We start from the raw sequence: 17473 nt of genomic DNA, 5'->3' as shown, positions 1-17473 counted from the left end.
ATTTTAGAGGCAGTACTTACTCTAAGCACCAAATTCCTGCAAACTATGCCTACTACAAGTCTCCCATCTGCCATTATATGATATCTCTGCCACACTATTAGAATATTCTTCAGTGGGACTCCCATGTGCCACTGAATTAAGATTTTCTCCTTTCTGTCTCCTTGTTTCAAAAAATCCCTTTGCACCTCCCCTGTTCTCCTATAGGTCCTCTTACCCTTAAGAAATTACAGGAGTTATTTTCCTTTCATTGTTTACCATTGTTTTTATTAAGGCACATCATATAATTCCCTCTATCGTCTTCCCCTCTCCATTTTATGCACTCGTTTATTTTCACTATATTCTCATCATTATCATTATTCCCATCTTCATCCTCTTTATCATTTCAACTGTAGGTTAGGCATGTGAATTTAGTCCACTGTGTTTCAAACCTGTTCCTTCACCATCAGTTCATCCATTAAAATACTGCTTCCACCATTGTCTCCTTGTGTACTTTTAGAAAAAAACAACCAAAACTTAAGTTTACTCTGTTTCTATTATGTTTTAAATTTTAAGCCCATAGATGCTTTTTTTTTCTCTTTAGTTTCTCTTTTAGTTCTCTTTACACTTAGGGCAACTTATTTCATGATTTATCATTTCCTTGATTGTTGCATTTTTGTCTGTCTTGTATTTCTGTTGTATAGGATATTTACAAAGTAAATAATCTGCTCAGGTCTGGGTTTTGTAGCAATAATATTACAAATGCTTCTCTTTTATTAAAAATACAACTTTTTATATCTGCTTGCTTACTGTCTCAGGGAGGGGGGATGGGAAAGACAGAGAAAGAGATAAAATTTGAAACTCAAAACTTTTAAAAAAAGCAAATATTAAAAACTATTTTTACATGTTATTGGAGAAAAATGTTATGTATATATATATATATATATATATGTACACATTTTTTCATTGACAATTAGGCTCAAGTGTGTAGAGAATATCACATTGGGTTGCTTCTTGAGCTCCTTTGCCCCAAAATTCTTCCATTGCCTCTTGAAGATTCTAGTCGATACAAAATATTCTTGTGTTATTTGAATTTCCTTTCCTTTATATTTGAATGTCTTTATACTGATTATTATTCATCAGTGGAACTGTCAAATTTAAACTTCAAATTGTCTTGGAATTTATACAGAGGGTTTTTTTTTCATGGAGGCAACCTGTGCATTTTTTTGATCAACACTTCATTTTCTGTGTTCAGAAGTTCTAGCCAGTTTTATTTCATTTAATTATTGCTTCCACTATGATATTCATGTTCTTTTGAGGTCATATTCCTTAAGTTGTCTCTACATATCCTGTCTCTGATTTCAATTGTTTTGAGATCATGTTTTCTTTTAATTGTATTGTTTTTTATTCTCTTCTAGAGTGTCCTTTATTTCTCTGTATTTGTATTTCTAATACATTGTTATCACTTATTTTCTTCAGTGAAGTTAGCCACCATTAATTCATTTTTTTTGTCTATTCTACAAACTATTTCTGCTATGTAGGTGATAAATTCTTTCAAAATTCTTTTTTTGCTTTTAAGACATTCCAGAACATTCTGATTGCTTAGGAATCCATAGGGTCCTCTGGGTCATCAAGTATTGATTACTTTTTCCTTGTTTTGCAGTGTTTATTCAAAGATGTTCAGAATCATCTAGTTGTTCATGATACTCTGATCCCTCCTGTTATTGATATCTTCTCTGTTGTTCTATTTGCTTTTACTTGAGCTTTATAACTGAGTTTCTATCTTCTGAACACTTTTTTTCTTTTAACAGTAAATAAATATACTTTGCCAAAGTGTTTTTATACATCGGTTGAAATAATTCTTTGGTTTGGGATGTTCGTTACATTGTTTACTAATGTTGAACTATCCCTGCATCCCTGAAATCAATACAAATTGGTCATAATAAATAATTTATTAGATGCAGATCTGTTTCAAAGGCTTTTATTAACTCTTTTGAATTGATATTAATTATATTGGTCTACAATTCTCCTTTGTTTTGTCCTTTCCTGGTTTATGTATTAGAAATATTTTGTTTGATAAAATAGTTTAATAGAACACTTTTGTGAGGATTGGCCTATATCTAGGTTCTAGCTGACAGAAATGACTTCATGGTTGACCATTGATTAGCCCACCTCTATACCATGAAGTACTTATGTACCCCAAATCTGGTTTAGCCAGACTAATTTAGGCAATACATGCAAAGCTCTCCTGATCATCATCAGTTTACAAAACTTTATCCAAGTATCCAAGGTACACAAGGCTCTCCCAATGTCTTTCTAATCAGTATGGGAGGGGTCATGATAGGGTTATTTGCTGACTAATTTTCCCTAAGGTTTCTCTCCCACTTGATCCCTGGGACTCTGCCCAGTAACACCAATCAGATATAAAAACATAGATCTAGAGCTCTGAGCAGCCAGCTTATGACCGAACCACTGTCCATGCTTGCCTGTGAAACTGAAGAGTTGGGAACTCATGTGCCTATATGTCTCTCAGCAATAAACTGCCTGGTTTGCCATCCTTGAGTGCCATTTTTACTCCTTTGTGTATTACCAATAATCCTCTCATGGTTATATTTCACAATATTTAAAAACAATTTTGAAATATTGGGATTTAATTGTTCTTTTATTCTGCCATCAGTGAGTCAATAATCATGCATTAAATACCAACTATATTTCAGGTACTCAGCTAAGTGCTGGGAATGAGAAAAAAAAAATCAAGACTGTTCTTATCCTTGAAGAGCTTGAGATCCATTAGGATCAGGAGGTTTCTCTTTTCTTTTCTTTTTAGTTCCTTTATAGATATTCTGTTTATTTTTCTAAGATTGTAAGATATATTTGGTAGTTTGAATCATTTAGATTTTTTAAGAGTTATCCTCTTTTTATTTTGTGTGGTCAGATTTGTCTGTATGAGTCTTTTCATGATAGGTTCCAATGATTACTTTTATTACTTTGGATTTTGTAGGGATTTCACTTTGTACTTTTTTTATACTTGGTAAGTTTGAATTTCTACCCTTTTCTTTTTAATCAGGTTGGATAAGTGTTTATTAATCATGTGAATCATTTCAAAGAATCATTTTGTACTCTGGCTTATTAATTCTAAATATTTTTTATTTGCAGTTTTCTATTTCTGTAATTTGAGATATAGCCTGCTTTGGGTTTATTTCTGCCTTTGATGCATATTAAGCTCAATAATCTTTTTTTTTTTACTTTTGCTAATGTAAAGTGATAGGTAGATAATGTTTCCTCCAAATACTGCACCAGCTGCTTCCCTGAAATTCTGATACATTGTCTCATCATTATCATTATCTTAAATATCATTATTAATTATCCCTATGATTTCTTCTGTGATCTACTCATTATTTAGGATTCACTATTATGTCTCCTGAGGTCTTTGTTTTATATTTGGGATGCTTGAATTAATTACCATTTTAATTGCTTTTTGGTCTACAAAGAATGTGTTTAATATTTCTGCCCTTTCACACATTTGAAATATCTATACCTAAATGAGGGATAATAGGTATTTCAGTGAAGAGGGGCTGAAATCTGGAAGATCTGAGTTCAAATTTGGTCTCAAAAATTTGCTTGATATGTGACTCTGGACAGTTAACTTAACTCGTTTGCTTCAGTTTCCTAAGCTGTAAAATGAGGATAATAATATCACATTCCTTGCAGGGTTATCGTGAGAATAAACTGAGATAATATGTGTCAAGGGCTTAGCACAATGTCTGGAACATAGTAGGAGCTATATATAAATGCTTATTCCTTTCCTTTCTTCCTAAATACATTCTCATTGCTTGTAATAGTGCAATACTGAGAAATATGTATAGTCTTTTTTTGAGGAGTTTCACGATATCATTTTAAGCTCCAATTTCTCCAATAATTTGTTCTTTTCTATATTTCCTTTCATTTGTCTTTGTTAGATTTGTCCAATCATGAGAGAAGAACATCAATTTCTCTTACTTTTGTGTTGCAATTTATCTTTTTGAACTTAAGTTAATCGATCCTTTGAGAATTTAAATGATATGTCCTTCTGGAATATATAGTTTTATTATTGATACTTGTTTTTTGTCTATGATTTCTTTAAACATAATTTCATTGTTTGCATAAGTTTATATTAGGAATTTTTATTTTTTTTAAAGCAATAGAGTTTTATTAACACAATAAAACACCAGGAAACTGGTTACTTGAGTCTTTTGGGAGTGTGGCTGACACTGAAGAGAGTGAAGTGTGTACATTCACTGTTCTTTCACTGCAGAAAGCTCTAAAGCATTTCTTCGATGGAAGGAACGGTAGCTTCAGCTTCTGGTTCAACAACTTCCCTGAAGTATTAGTAGATGATATCCTTGAGACCTAGGTTGTTTCCATCTTTTGTTGCCCAACAAAGACAGTAATGTTACATAAGTCATTCAAGAAGTTCCATTTTATGAAGGAATTCAAGTGATTCTATTCTATTCAGCTTGGGGTAGATTGCTATAAAATTCCATCATGTCAACAGCAGAAGCTTTCTTCCAACCATTTGACAGCAGATATTTCTGAGAGTCTAAAGATTTGCAGGTTTCAATTGCAGCCAGGTCACACTGTCACCTTTGACGGTTCTCAATCATAATCTGCCCAAACTTATCATCCATATTAACCTATTCAGTTTATGAACATCACAGTTTCAAAGGTGTTGGCTGCCCATTTTATAAGACTTGCTGACTGTCTCTGTGTCATGTAAATCAATACACATTCTTCTATCAGTAAAGTTGGTAATTGTGTATCCATGTTACATTTCTTTAGTTTCTCTTCCATGCTGTGTAAGTCTCTGAGATCTGCTCCCACAATGGCAAATCTATTTGAATCTAAGACGTGTATCTAATAGAAAAGATTTGTCTGGTTGTAAATCCTAGATTGGTTTTGATAGAGAAGATTTGGCTTTGATATTATATAGTTTTCTTGGGACTATCATTGGAAAGTCAACTTCAAAATATTTTTTTTGGTAGAATTCATACTTTACTATCTAGAATGTAGGATAATTGCATTCTATGTTCCTTAGGAAGGCCTTTAGCAGCTGATTGACACCATGAAGCTCAGCAAAGTACCCTCTTTTGATTTCAGGAGCCTTCCTTTCTTCTGACAGCCTCACAAAATGTTGACTATAAGGGTCATGCCAGTAACTGACACTTACAGCAAACCTTTTGCACAGAGTGGCATCATCACAGGTGCCGCACATGCCCTCATCCCCCATGTTGCTGTCTGCTGTTCATATTGGAGATAGGGAGCTCCCAGGGGCTACAGGAGGCCATGGGAGGGTCCAGTTTGGTTTTCACATTAGACTCCAGGGTGGGCTTCAGGGCGAGCCCACCGAAGCATGATCCCAGGTGGGGACAAGGACTCTCAGATCTGGATAAGCAGGTGGAAAAGAGAATGTTTTCTTTTTCTGATAGCATTATTGCATTTTTTGCCTTTTTGAATTCACCTGATGCCTAATAGTTTTTGTGACTGCCTCTCCTTTTTATTCTATAGAGATCTTTGCTTTTTATGGATGCTCCTTGTAAACTAAAGATGGTAGGGTACAATTTTCTTGTCCAAACTATTATTTTTTTTTACTTGATTGTTTAAATAATTCATCTATAAAATAATGTGAGGTTTATGTTTTCTTACATTTCTTGCTATATATATATATATATATAGTATATTTACTTTACATGTGAGTGTGTGTATGTATGTGTGTGTGTGTGTGTGTGTGTGTGTGTGTGTATTCCTGATTAAAAGTTTTTGTCTTCTATATCACTTTTAGAGGCAATACATTGACCCCATGATTAGGTTTTTTAAAGTTGATTTTAGGTGGAGGCAAGATGGTGGAGTGAAAGCAGTGACTGTCTTGAGCTCTCCCCCAAACCCCTCCAAATACCTGTAAAAAAAATGGCTCTAAACAAATTCCAAAGCAGCAGAACCCACAAAAAGACAGAGTGAAACAAATTTCCAGCCCAAGACAACCTGGATGGTTGATCAGAAAGGTATACTGCACCAGATGGGGAGAGGAGTGCAGTTTGGGTGGGCGCACAGGCCACAGCGAACCTGGAGAAGGCCTCAGAGGACTGAATTGCAGGCAGCTGTGGCACTTTCCAGACTTTTCAACCCATGAACATGGAAGACAACTTAGGTCAGTGGGAAAAGTCTATGACAGAGGTGAGAGAGAAGCTAGGTCTCAGCTGCAAGTCCCAAGGTCAGCCCAGGATGGCGGCTGCCTCCTGAGCTTCCAGCCCACAAACTGAGGGGGAATTGAGTGCCTGATCAGAGGGGGATTGCAGGGATCTCATTGCCAGTGCTGAGGTAGGAATCTCTTGCTTTGCCTGTGCTTGGATCTGGGTCACAGTTCTGAGTGGTGGTCCTAGGGCAAGGAGGAGTGCTAGCATGGTGGAGCTTGTTGTGACAGTAGACAGGAAACACCTCGCCCCTTGTCATACCACCTTGAAAGAAGTGAAAATTTACAGATCCCTAGAAGTATCTCTGAAAACAGCTGTACAAACCCCTGAAGCTTGGGACGGTATATTCTCCACATTAGAAGCAGACTTTTACCTTAACAAAGAGTTTAAAACTCAAGTAATTGGCCAGGATCATGAGTAAGCAGTGCAAAAAGAGTCAGACTATATTATCTTACTTTGGAGACAAAGAAGATCAAAACACAAAAACAGAAGAAGTCAAAGCTCCTACATCCAAAGCATCCAAGAAAAATGTGAATCAGTCCCAGGCCTTGGAAGAGCTCAAAAGGGATTTTGAGAAGCAAGTAAGAGAAATAGAGGAAAAACTGAGAGTGATGCAAGAAAATCATGAAAAACAAGTCAACAGCTTGCTAAAGCAGACCCAAAAAAATACTGAAGAAAATAACACCTTAAAAAATAGCCTAACCCAAATGGCAAAAGAGGTCCAAAAAGACAATGAGGAGAAGAATGCCCTGAAAAGCAAAATTGGACAAATGGAAAAGGAAATCCAAAAGATTACTGAAGAAAATACTTCCTTAAAAATTAGAATACAGCAATTGGAGGCTAGTGACTTGATGAGAAATCAAGACACTGTAAAACAAATCCAAAAGAATGACAAATTAGAAAACAATGTGAAATATCTCATTGGAAAAACAATTGACCTGGAAAACTGATCCAGGAGAGAGAATTTAAAAATTATTGGACTATCTGAAAGCCATGATCAAAAAAACAGCCTAGACATCATCTTTCAAGAAATTATCAAGGAAAACTGTCCTGATATTTTAGAACCAGAGGGCAAAATAGAAATTGAAAGAATCCACAGATCTCCTCCTGAAAGAGATCCCCAAAGGAAAACTCCTAGGAATATTATAGCCAAATTCCAGAATTCCCAGGTCAAGGAGAAAATATTACAAGCAGCCAGAAAGAAACAATTCAAGTATTGTGGAAACACAATCAAGATAACACAAGATTTAGCTGCTTCTACTTTAAGGGACCACAGGACATGGAATATAATATTCCAGAGGACAAAGGAGATAGGATTACAACCAAGAATCACCTACCCAGCAAAACTGAGTATAATCCTGCAGGGGAAAAAATGGTCATTCAGTGAAATAGAGGACTTTCAAGCATTCTTGAGGAAAAGACCAGAGTTGAATAGAAAATTTGATTTTCAAATACAAGACTCGAGTGGAACATGAAGAGGTAAACAGGAAAGAGAAAATCATAAGAGACTTATTAAGGTTGAACTGTTTCCATTCCTGCATGGAAAGATGATATTTGTAACTCATGAGACCTTTGTCACTGTTAGGGTAGTTGGAGGGGAAAAATTATATGTACGTATATATAGATATAGATAGATAGATAGATAGATAGATAGATAGATAGATGGATAGATAGATAGAGGGCACAAGATGAGTTGAAAATGAAGGGGTCATATCTGGAGAATAAAATTAAGGGGTGAGAGAGGAATATACTAGGAGAAGGAGAAAGGGAGAGGTAGAATGGAGTAAATTATCTCACAAAACATAGAAAAGAAAAGGCTCTTACAGTGGAAGGGAAACAGGGGTAGGTGAGAGGGAATGAGTGAATCTTATTCTCATAGGATTTGACTTAAGGAGGGAATGACATACATACTCAATTGGGTGTGGAAATCTGTCTTACCCTACAGGAAAATGGGGGGGGAAGGGGACAAGAGAATAAGGGAATGATAGAGAGAAGGGTAGATTGGGAAAGGGAGTAATCAGAAGCAAATACTTCTGAGGAAGGACAGGGTCAAAAGACAGAATAGAATAAATGAGTGGGCAGGATAGGATTAAGGGAAATAGAGTTAGTTTTTCATAGCATGTCTACTATGGAAGTGTTTTGCATAATTGCACATACATAACCTATATTTAGTTGCTTGCCTTAGCAATGAGGGTGGGTGGGGAGGGAGGAAGGGAGAAAATTTGGAACCCAAAGTTTTTAAAACACATGTTTAAAAAAAATGTTTTCACATGCAACTGGGAAATAAGAAATACAGGAAATGGGGTACAGAAATCCATCCTGCCCTACAGGAAAATAGAAGGGGAAGGGGATAAGAGAAGGAGGGGAGAGACAGAAGGGAAGGCAGACTAGGAGAAGGGGTATTCAGAATGCATGCTATCTTGGGGTGGGGAGGGGCAAAATGGGGTGAAAATTTGGAACTCAAAGTCTTGTAGAAGTAAATGTTGAAAACTAAAAATAAATAAATTTATTAGGCAAAAAAAGTTGATTTTAACACAACCTTCTGCTCACAAGCTCTATTTTCTCAAAGCTTAATCTCTCCCCTCTCCAAACTCCTCATTTATCAACAGTTTCTCTAGCTTTGGAACTTTATCTATCTTTAAAATTAACCTGTATTAGGGGCAGCTAGGTGGCGCAGTGGATAGATCACTGGCCCTACAGTCAGGAGGACCTGAGTTCAAATCCAGCCTCAGACCAAACACTTGACACTTACTAGCTGTGTGACCCTGGCCAAGTCACTTAACCCCAACTGCCTAAAAACAAAAACAGGAAAAAAAAATAAAATAAAATTAACCTCTCTTATATTCTCTTCCCTCAATGCCCTGTTCTCTGTTTCCTAAGTCAACTCCTTATTAACAATGACAGCTAATATTTATATTAGGCCTTAAGATTAGCAAAAGTTATTTATATTTTATTCTGGGTCTTCAATTACATAACATAATCATTATTTAGAAGTCAAGAAAATGAGTACTAGCCCATTTCTGCTAATATCTAGCTTTTAGTCCTCAACAAGTTAATTGCCCAATTTAATCTATTATTTCATCTGTACAGTGAAAGATTTAAACTTCATAACTTCTAAAAGTACCTTCTATATCCCGAAGCCTATATTCTGAGCCTACATGCTGAAAGAGTGTAATATGAAAAATGTAGGTAAAGAACACTCATTAGCATACCACATGGTTCGATATCTACTCTATGTGGAAATTTAAAAAAAACCAGAGTCAGAACTAAGGAGAGGAGCACAATCTTTGTTTACTGTAGCACCAGGAAGGTATTGGTGTAGGTGATCTAGCTCGACAAGTAATACAAAACCAACACCAAATTGGTTAATGCTTTGGAAGCAGTGGGGAGGGGGGGTATTAATTCTGAAGTGACATTCAGATGAAACACAGGTTAAAAAATAACACCATCAGCAAAACAAAGTGGCAAATTACTCTAAGGGCCCAGGGGAAGAAGAGAATGTAGTGGCTTATGGTTTTCTTCAATGACAAGAAGCCCAGAAATAAGGGATTTTTCTATTCTTTGTGACCTCATTTCAAGACATTTATTCATGTCCCATCCAGTGTATCTATATATACTATACATACCCTGAATAAAAGTAATGCTACAAATTTCAACGAATGACTAACATTATAAAGTTGAAAAATTTACAAAACAGACTCCATGCCATTGAGCGTAGTGTAAATATTCTGATTTCCATTCTACATATGAGAAGACTTAGGCTGAAAGGTTGTGAGTTGTCTAAGGTTACACAAGAAGTATGTGAGAAAGTCATGTCCATGCCATGGCTTCTGACTTCAGATTTCATCTCATGGCCTCTATTATAGTTTTCTAATTATACCCATAAACTGTATTCAAATTGCAAGTATATTATATTATTTTAATAGATAAAAATAAATTTGAAGACTTTGTAGGTTTGTCTTTCATTTCTGATATATCTGTAAAGATTTAGATTTCCTTTTCTAAGGAAAAAAAGTATTTCATGACAGACAAGGCAGTTCACTCTACTTATAATGTATTGTAGAATAAAATTACCTAGTAAATTCATTAAAATATTTTTTTCACTTATTAATTTAGGAAAATGGATGACAAAAGTTACAAAAGCGGTTGCTTGCTACCCCCATCACTACCATCCCCTTTAAAATGATCAGAAATCACTAGGAAACTATCAGAAAACAAGTACAACAGACCACTTACAGATTTGATTGAATCTCTTTCCTATCCCCAATTTCTATATTTAGATATAAATTTATTTTGTGCAATCATGCCTGAAAGAAATATAAATGCATTTTCTGGTATTAATCACAGACATCTCCTATGTGTATGCAGATCAGAATTATGTGACATTATCATTTGCATCACTCTTTTAAAAGACTTACCAACTCTCCCCCCAACCTCTATTCCCTACCTACATGTGGGTTCATATGTGAAGAGACATTCATTCATTTCTAAAAAAGCCACAAGGATGATGGTAATAACAATAATAATAGCTAGCATTTATATTGTGCTTTAAAGTTTCCAAAGTGCTTTACAAGCATTATCTCACTTGATCCTCACAGAAATCCTGAGAAGTAGGTACTATGATTCTCCTCGATTTATAGATCAACTTAGATTAAGTGATTTTCTCAAGGTCACAAAGTTAATGTCTGAGGATGGATTTGAACTCAAGTCTTCCTGACTCCAGGTCTATTGTTCTGCTCATTGTATGACCTAACTTCTTCTAGTGTAGATATAGTTACTTAATAAATAAACACCTCCTCAATATAGACTGGAAGAAAAAGGAATCATCTTAACCTCTCAAATGTTTAATTGTTAAGTTATCAACTGAAAACAAAGTTTTTAAAAATTCTAACAAGAATATAACACTAAAAAATCTATTCTGAGAGTCAGAGTGATATTTAAACAAGAAACAACACAATTATGGTATGAAAAAGGAAAAGTCAGTAAAAATGTTTTAACAGTTATAAATGTCCATATACACTCCTTGAAGTCTGAATTTCAGTGACATATAATACTTTCTGGGATTATTCACATCAAAGTATTTTAGTTAGTGTCAAATTGGTCAAAATCAGACAAAAGTAAAAGATACCTAATACAATTTTAAAATACTAAGATTAATCTAGTATCTTCTCTTTTTTGAATAATATTTTATTGTTCCCCAATTACATGTAAAAAAGAATATTTTTTTAATTTTGAGTTCCACATTCTATCTTTCTCACTCCCCTACTCCTTCCTTCAGATGACAAACAATTTGATATAGACTATAGATGTATAATCGTGAAAACATATTTTCATATTAGTTATATTGTGGAAGAAAACACAGACCAACCCCCCCACCCAATAATGATATTGTAAAATAGTATGCTTCAATCTGCATTCATTAGGGAAATTGGTTTATAGTTTTCTTTCTCAATTTTTGTTCTTCCTGGTTTAGTATTAGCACCATATTTGTGTTATAAAAAGAATTTGGAAGAGCTTCTTCTTTGCTTATTATTCTAAATAGTTTATATAGTATTGGAATTAATTATTTTTTAAATGTTTGGTGGCATTCAGTTGTGAACTCATCTTGGTCTTGGGGATTTTTGATTAGGGAGATCATTGATGGCTTTTTTCAATTTCTTTTTTCTAATATAGGATTATTTAGACATTCAATTTCCTCTTCTGTTAACTTGGACAATTTATATTTCTGTAAATATGCATCAATTTCAATTTGATTGACACATTTATTGGCATATAATTGGGTAAAATAACTACTTATAATTGCTTTAATTTCATCCTCATTAGTAGTGAATTCACTCTTTTCATTTTTTATACTGGTAATTTAGTTGTCTTCTTTTTTAAAATCAAATTAATTGAAGCAGAGTCAAGATAGCAGGGAAAAGGCAGGGACTTGCCTGAGCTCTTCTAAATTCTCTTCCAAACACCTTTAAAACAGTGCCTCAAAACAAACTCTGGAGCGGCAGAATCCACAAAATTACAGGGTAAAACAATTTTCCAGCCCAAGACAACTTAGAAGGTTCACAGGAAAGGTCTGTCACCCCAGTGTGAAAGTGTTATATAGTACTGGGCAGGATAAGCCTATGCAGACCCAGCATCAGCAAACCAAGAATAAGTCTCGGGAGCAACTGAATCAGCAGTAGCAACAGTTACTTTCAGAGCTATCAGTCCATAGAGGATAAGGGGGGTTGGATAACTGGTAAGAAATATTACAAGGATCCCTTTGCTGGCCTGGAGGCAAGGCTCTGTTGCATTGTCCTTACTTAGATCTGGGTTGCAACCCTGAGTCTCAGTCCCAGGGCAAGGAGGAGCACCAATACACCAGAGATTGCACCATAGTGGAGCAAGGACCCTGGTCACAGTTAAAGGACAGTGGTTGCTCACAGACCAGAGCACAGGCCAGGAGATCATACCACATTGAAAGAACTGAAAGCTTACAGGTTCTCAAGAACTAGGCATGGAAACAGCTTCACACAAACCCTGAAGCTTGGGAAAGTGCACCTCTACCCCAGAAGCAGAATCCCACTTTAGCAAAGAGTTAAAAGTCAAGAAATAGGCTGGAAAATGAGCCAAAAATGCAAAAATTATGACTACAGAAAGTAACTATGGTGACAACGAAGGATCAAAACACACATTCAGAAAAAGACAATAAAATCAGAACTGCTACATCCAAACCCTCAAAAAAATTTAATTAGTCTCAGGACATTGAAGAGTTCAAAAAGAATTTTAAAAACCAAAGTGAGAGAGGTAGAGGAAAAATGAAAAAAGAAATGAGAATGATGAAAGAAAATCACAAAAAAAAGAGTCAACACCTTGTAAAGGAGATGCAAATATTATTGAAGAAAATAACAACATAAAACATAATAGGCCAAAGGATTAAAAAACAAAGTACAAAAATCCAATGTTGAGAAGAATGCCTTGAAGAATAGAATTGTAAAGTGGTCAAAGATAGACAAAAATTCTAAAGAGAACATCTTAAAAAAACAGAATTGGGCAAATAGAAAAGGAGGTAGAAAAGCTCATTGAAGAAAATATAGAAGCTAATGACTCCATGCAACATCAATAAACAATAAAATCAAAAGAATAAAAAAAGAAAATGTGACATATCTCATTGGAAAAACAGCTGACCTTGAAAATAGATCAAGGAAAGATAATTTAACAAGTATTGACCAACCTGAAATCCATGACAAAAAAAAAGAGCTTAGATATTGCCTTTCAAGAAATTATCAATAAAAAACTGTCCTTATATTCTAGAGCCAGGGGGTAAAATAGAAATTGAAAGAATTTACTCATCACCTCTTGAAAGAGAACCCTAAGTGAAAACTTCCAGGAATATTATAAACACATATTAGAACTCCCAGATCAAGGAGAAAATATTGTAACTGGCCAGAAAGAAACAATTCAAATATTGTGGAGCTGTACTCAGAATAACACAAGACTTAGCAGTTTCTACATGAAAAGATTTGAGGGCTTAGAATATGATATTCCTGAAGGCAAAGGAGCTAGTATTACAACCAAAAATCACCTTCCCAGCAAAACTGAGTATAATCCTTCAGGGGTAAAAAATAGATATTCAATGAAATAGAAGACTTTCAAGCATTCCTGATGAAAAGACCAGAGCTAAATAGAAAATTTGACTTTCAAATACAAACTCAAGAGAAGGATAAGAAGATAAACAGGAAAGAAAAATCATAAGGTTTCAATTAGGTTAAACTATTTACATTTCCTAGATGGAGAAATGATACTTGTAACTCTTAAAATCTTTCTCATTACTAGGGCAGTTAGAAGGAGTATAAACAGAGGGTATGGGTATGAGTGGAATATGATGGGATGATTACCTAAAAAAATAAAATTAAGGGATGAGAAAGAGGAATTTATTGGGAGAAGGGCAAAGGAAGTGATAGAATGGAATAAATTATCTCCCATAAAAGAGGCAAGAAAAAGCTCTTATAGTGGAGGGGAAGGGGGGAGGTAAGGGTGAGTGAGTGAACCTTACTCTCATCAGAATTGGCTCAAAGAGGAAACAACATATACACTCAATTGGGTATAGGAATCTATCATACCTTGCAGGAAAATAGGAGAGGAAGGGGATAAAGGAAGGGGGGTGATAGAAGGGGGGGGCAGTTTGGGGTAGGTAAAAACAGAAGCAAAATACTTTTGAGGATGAACAGGGTTAAAGGAGAGAAAGAGGAGGATAAAAATGGGGAAATAGGATAGAAGGAAACACAGAGTAATCATAATGTATTTTGATAACAAGTTTCTCTTATAAATACCTCGTTTATCAAAGATATAGAGAATGAAGTCACATTTATAAAAAAAAAGGGATCATTCCTCAATTGATAAATGGTCAAAGGATATGAACAGTTTTCAGACAAAATAATCAAAGTTTTCTATAATCATATGAAAAAATACTCTAAATCACTTTTGGTTAAAGAAATGAAAATTAAAACAACTTTGAGCTACCTTCCCACACCTAACAAATTGGCTATTATGACAGAAGAGGAAAATGACAAATGTTGGAGTGGAAAATTAAGACACTAATGCACTACTGGTGAATTGTATACATTCTGTAGAGCAATTTGGAACTGTGCCCAAAAGGCTACACAACCATGCATAACCTTTGACCAAGTAATACCACTACTAGATCTGTACACCAAAGATAGATTTAAAAAAATGGAAATGGACATGTATGTACAAAAAAATATTTAAAGCAGTTCTTTTAATGCTGGAAAGGGGGGAGGTGGAGCAGAAAGATCATCAGTTGGAAATGGCTAAACAAGTTGTGGTATATGATTGTGATGGAATACTATTATGCTGTAAGAAATGATGAGCAGGATGCTCTCAGAAAAACCTGGAAAGACTTACATGAACCAATGCAAAGTGAAATGAGCAGAACTATGAGAAGAGTATACACAGTAACAGCAATATTATACAGTATCAACTGTGAATAACAGCTATTCTCAGCAATATAATCCAAGACAATTCCAAAGAACATGTGATAAAAATGCTATTTTCAGAAAAAGAACTGTCTTTATTTTTCTTATTGGTTTGTTTGTTTTTATTTTGGTCTGTTTTCTTTCACAATATGACTAATTGCAGAAATATGTTTTGTATGACTGCACATGTATAACCTATATCAGGTTGTTTGCCTTTTTAATGGGGTGGGGTTAGGGAAAGCTAAAAATAATTTAAAGGATGTTAAATTGTTTTTATATGTAATTGGGAAAAATAAAATCTTTAATCATTTTCAATAAAATAAATCAAATTAACCAATGTTTTGTTTATTTTACTTCCCTGCATAATGTCATCTCCTGGTTTTATTTATTAATTCAATGATTTGCTTCCTTTCTATTGTTTTTGTCTCTCCTTTGATTTTTAGGATTTCCAACTTGATGTTTAAGTGGGGATTTTAAATTTGTTCTTTTTCTAGATTTTTTTAATTTATATTCACAATTTATCAATCAGTTCTTTCTCTATTTTATTGATGTATTTAGAGATATAAATTTTCTTTAACAATTGCTTTTGATATATCCAATAAATTTTGATATGTTGTCTCATTGTCATTCTCTTTAATGAAATTATTGAATGTGTATATGATTTGTTCTTTGACCTATTTATTCTTTAGAATTAGATTATTCTACTCTCCAATTTATTTTTAATTTATTTTCCACAGCCCTTTATAGAATATAATTTTATTGTATTATAATCTGAAAAAATTCATTTAATATTTCTGCTTTTCTGCATTTGATTGTGAGATTTTATGTCCTAAGAAATGGTCATTTATACATCACTGATAAAAATGTATATTCCTTTCTATCCCCTTTTTCTCTAGAGATTTATCATATTTAATTTTTCTTAAATTCTATTAATTTCCTTAATGTCCTTCTTGTTTGTCGTTTGTTTATATTTTCCTATTCTGAAAAGGAATAAGTTGAGGTCCCTCACCAGTATAGTTTTACTTTCTATTTTCTCCTGTAACTAATTTAATATACTCCTTTAAGAATTTGGATGTTATACTATTTGGTGCATATATATTAATATTGATACTAATTTATTGTCTATGGTACCTTTTAGGAAAATGTAGTTTCCCTGCTTATCTTTTTTAATTTGCCCTATTTTTGATTTGTTATCCCAATATTTTCAAAGTTAATAAGAAACATTTCTTAGAAATTTTAATTTTATGATTAATTACCTATTTTATATCATCAGAAACAAGACTCATCCATCGGCTGAGAAAAGTATTTGGAACATCTCTTCTAAAATACTGGCAAAAGAATAATATTACTTATTTGTCTTTGGTAACAGTTCAGGTTATTATTATTATTATTATTATTATTTTTACATAATATTTTTTAAAGATCCCCATATTCTTGATTCATTAGCTAGATACATGAGAACCTATGAAAGAGAGTGATGGAAGGATGGAGGAAGAGAAACAGAGAGTCAGAGACAGAAAGAAACAGAGACAGACATAGACCAACATAGATACAAAGCAAGAATTGAGGGAAAGAAAGAGAAAATGTGAATCAGCTATTTGTTTTCTCCATTGCCCATTGCCAGGAAGCAACTTGCTATGTTGAGATCAAGAATTCAATACTGATGATTTTTCTATATTTTCCCACTTGACTTTAAAAGTTCACATGATTGGAGCCATGATAGCAGAGTAGTAAGGTAGTCACTCTCACCCTCCCCTATCAACCTCTGAAAGCCCAGAAAATATCACCCCAGGAAAAACCCTGGAACAGCTGAACCAGAAGAAAGACTGGGAGCAACAGTGCAGTAGCCCAGGTAGCTTGAGGGATTAATGGGAAAGGCCCCTCTTGCCCTGGGAGAAGGGAAACAGTGCAGAACCGGAGGCACCTTGGTCAGCTACCAGAAAGCTCCACTTTAAGCACACCAAGAGGCAATCCTGGTACCTTGGCATTCTAGAGCAAACAAGTCTCCCAGTGCCTCAGCAAATATAAGGGAAGCATCAATACAAAGGCCCCCAGGCAGAAAAACATCCTGCAACATTCATCTGAAAGGAGCTAAAGAAAGCAACCTAGAGTTGCCCAAAAGTTCCAGTATCCTACAGCCTCAAACTGCCAACCACAAGGAGATCCTGGAGCCCAGGTGATAGGCTCCAACAGCTGGACCTCCCTACTGCCTTAGTGAGGGCAGGGGAACCAGTGGAAACCAGCTCAGAAAACCACCAGTGCCTTGGCATTCTACAGTAAAGGAGTCTCCCAGTGCTC

At 34.7% G+C, this 17473-nt stretch overlaps 1 pseudogene; it reads right to left on the bottom strand.

The window, feature by feature from the left end:
- Positions 1-4463: 4463 nt before the first annotated feature.
- LOC114047451 lies at positions 4464-5444 on the bottom strand (annotated as a pseudogene).
- Positions 5445-17473: the final 12029 nt, after the last annotated feature.

This window comes from Vombatus ursinus, unplaced genomic scaffold (assembly GCF_900497805.2).
Source record: "Vombatus ursinus unplaced genomic scaffold, bare-nosed wombat genome assembly UNPS02014787.1, whole genome shotgun sequence".
Taxonomy (NCBI): domain Eukaryota; kingdom Metazoa; phylum Chordata; class Mammalia; order Diprotodontia; family Vombatidae; genus Vombatus; species Vombatus ursinus.
This window is presented reverse-complemented; position numbering and strand designations above follow the sequence as displayed.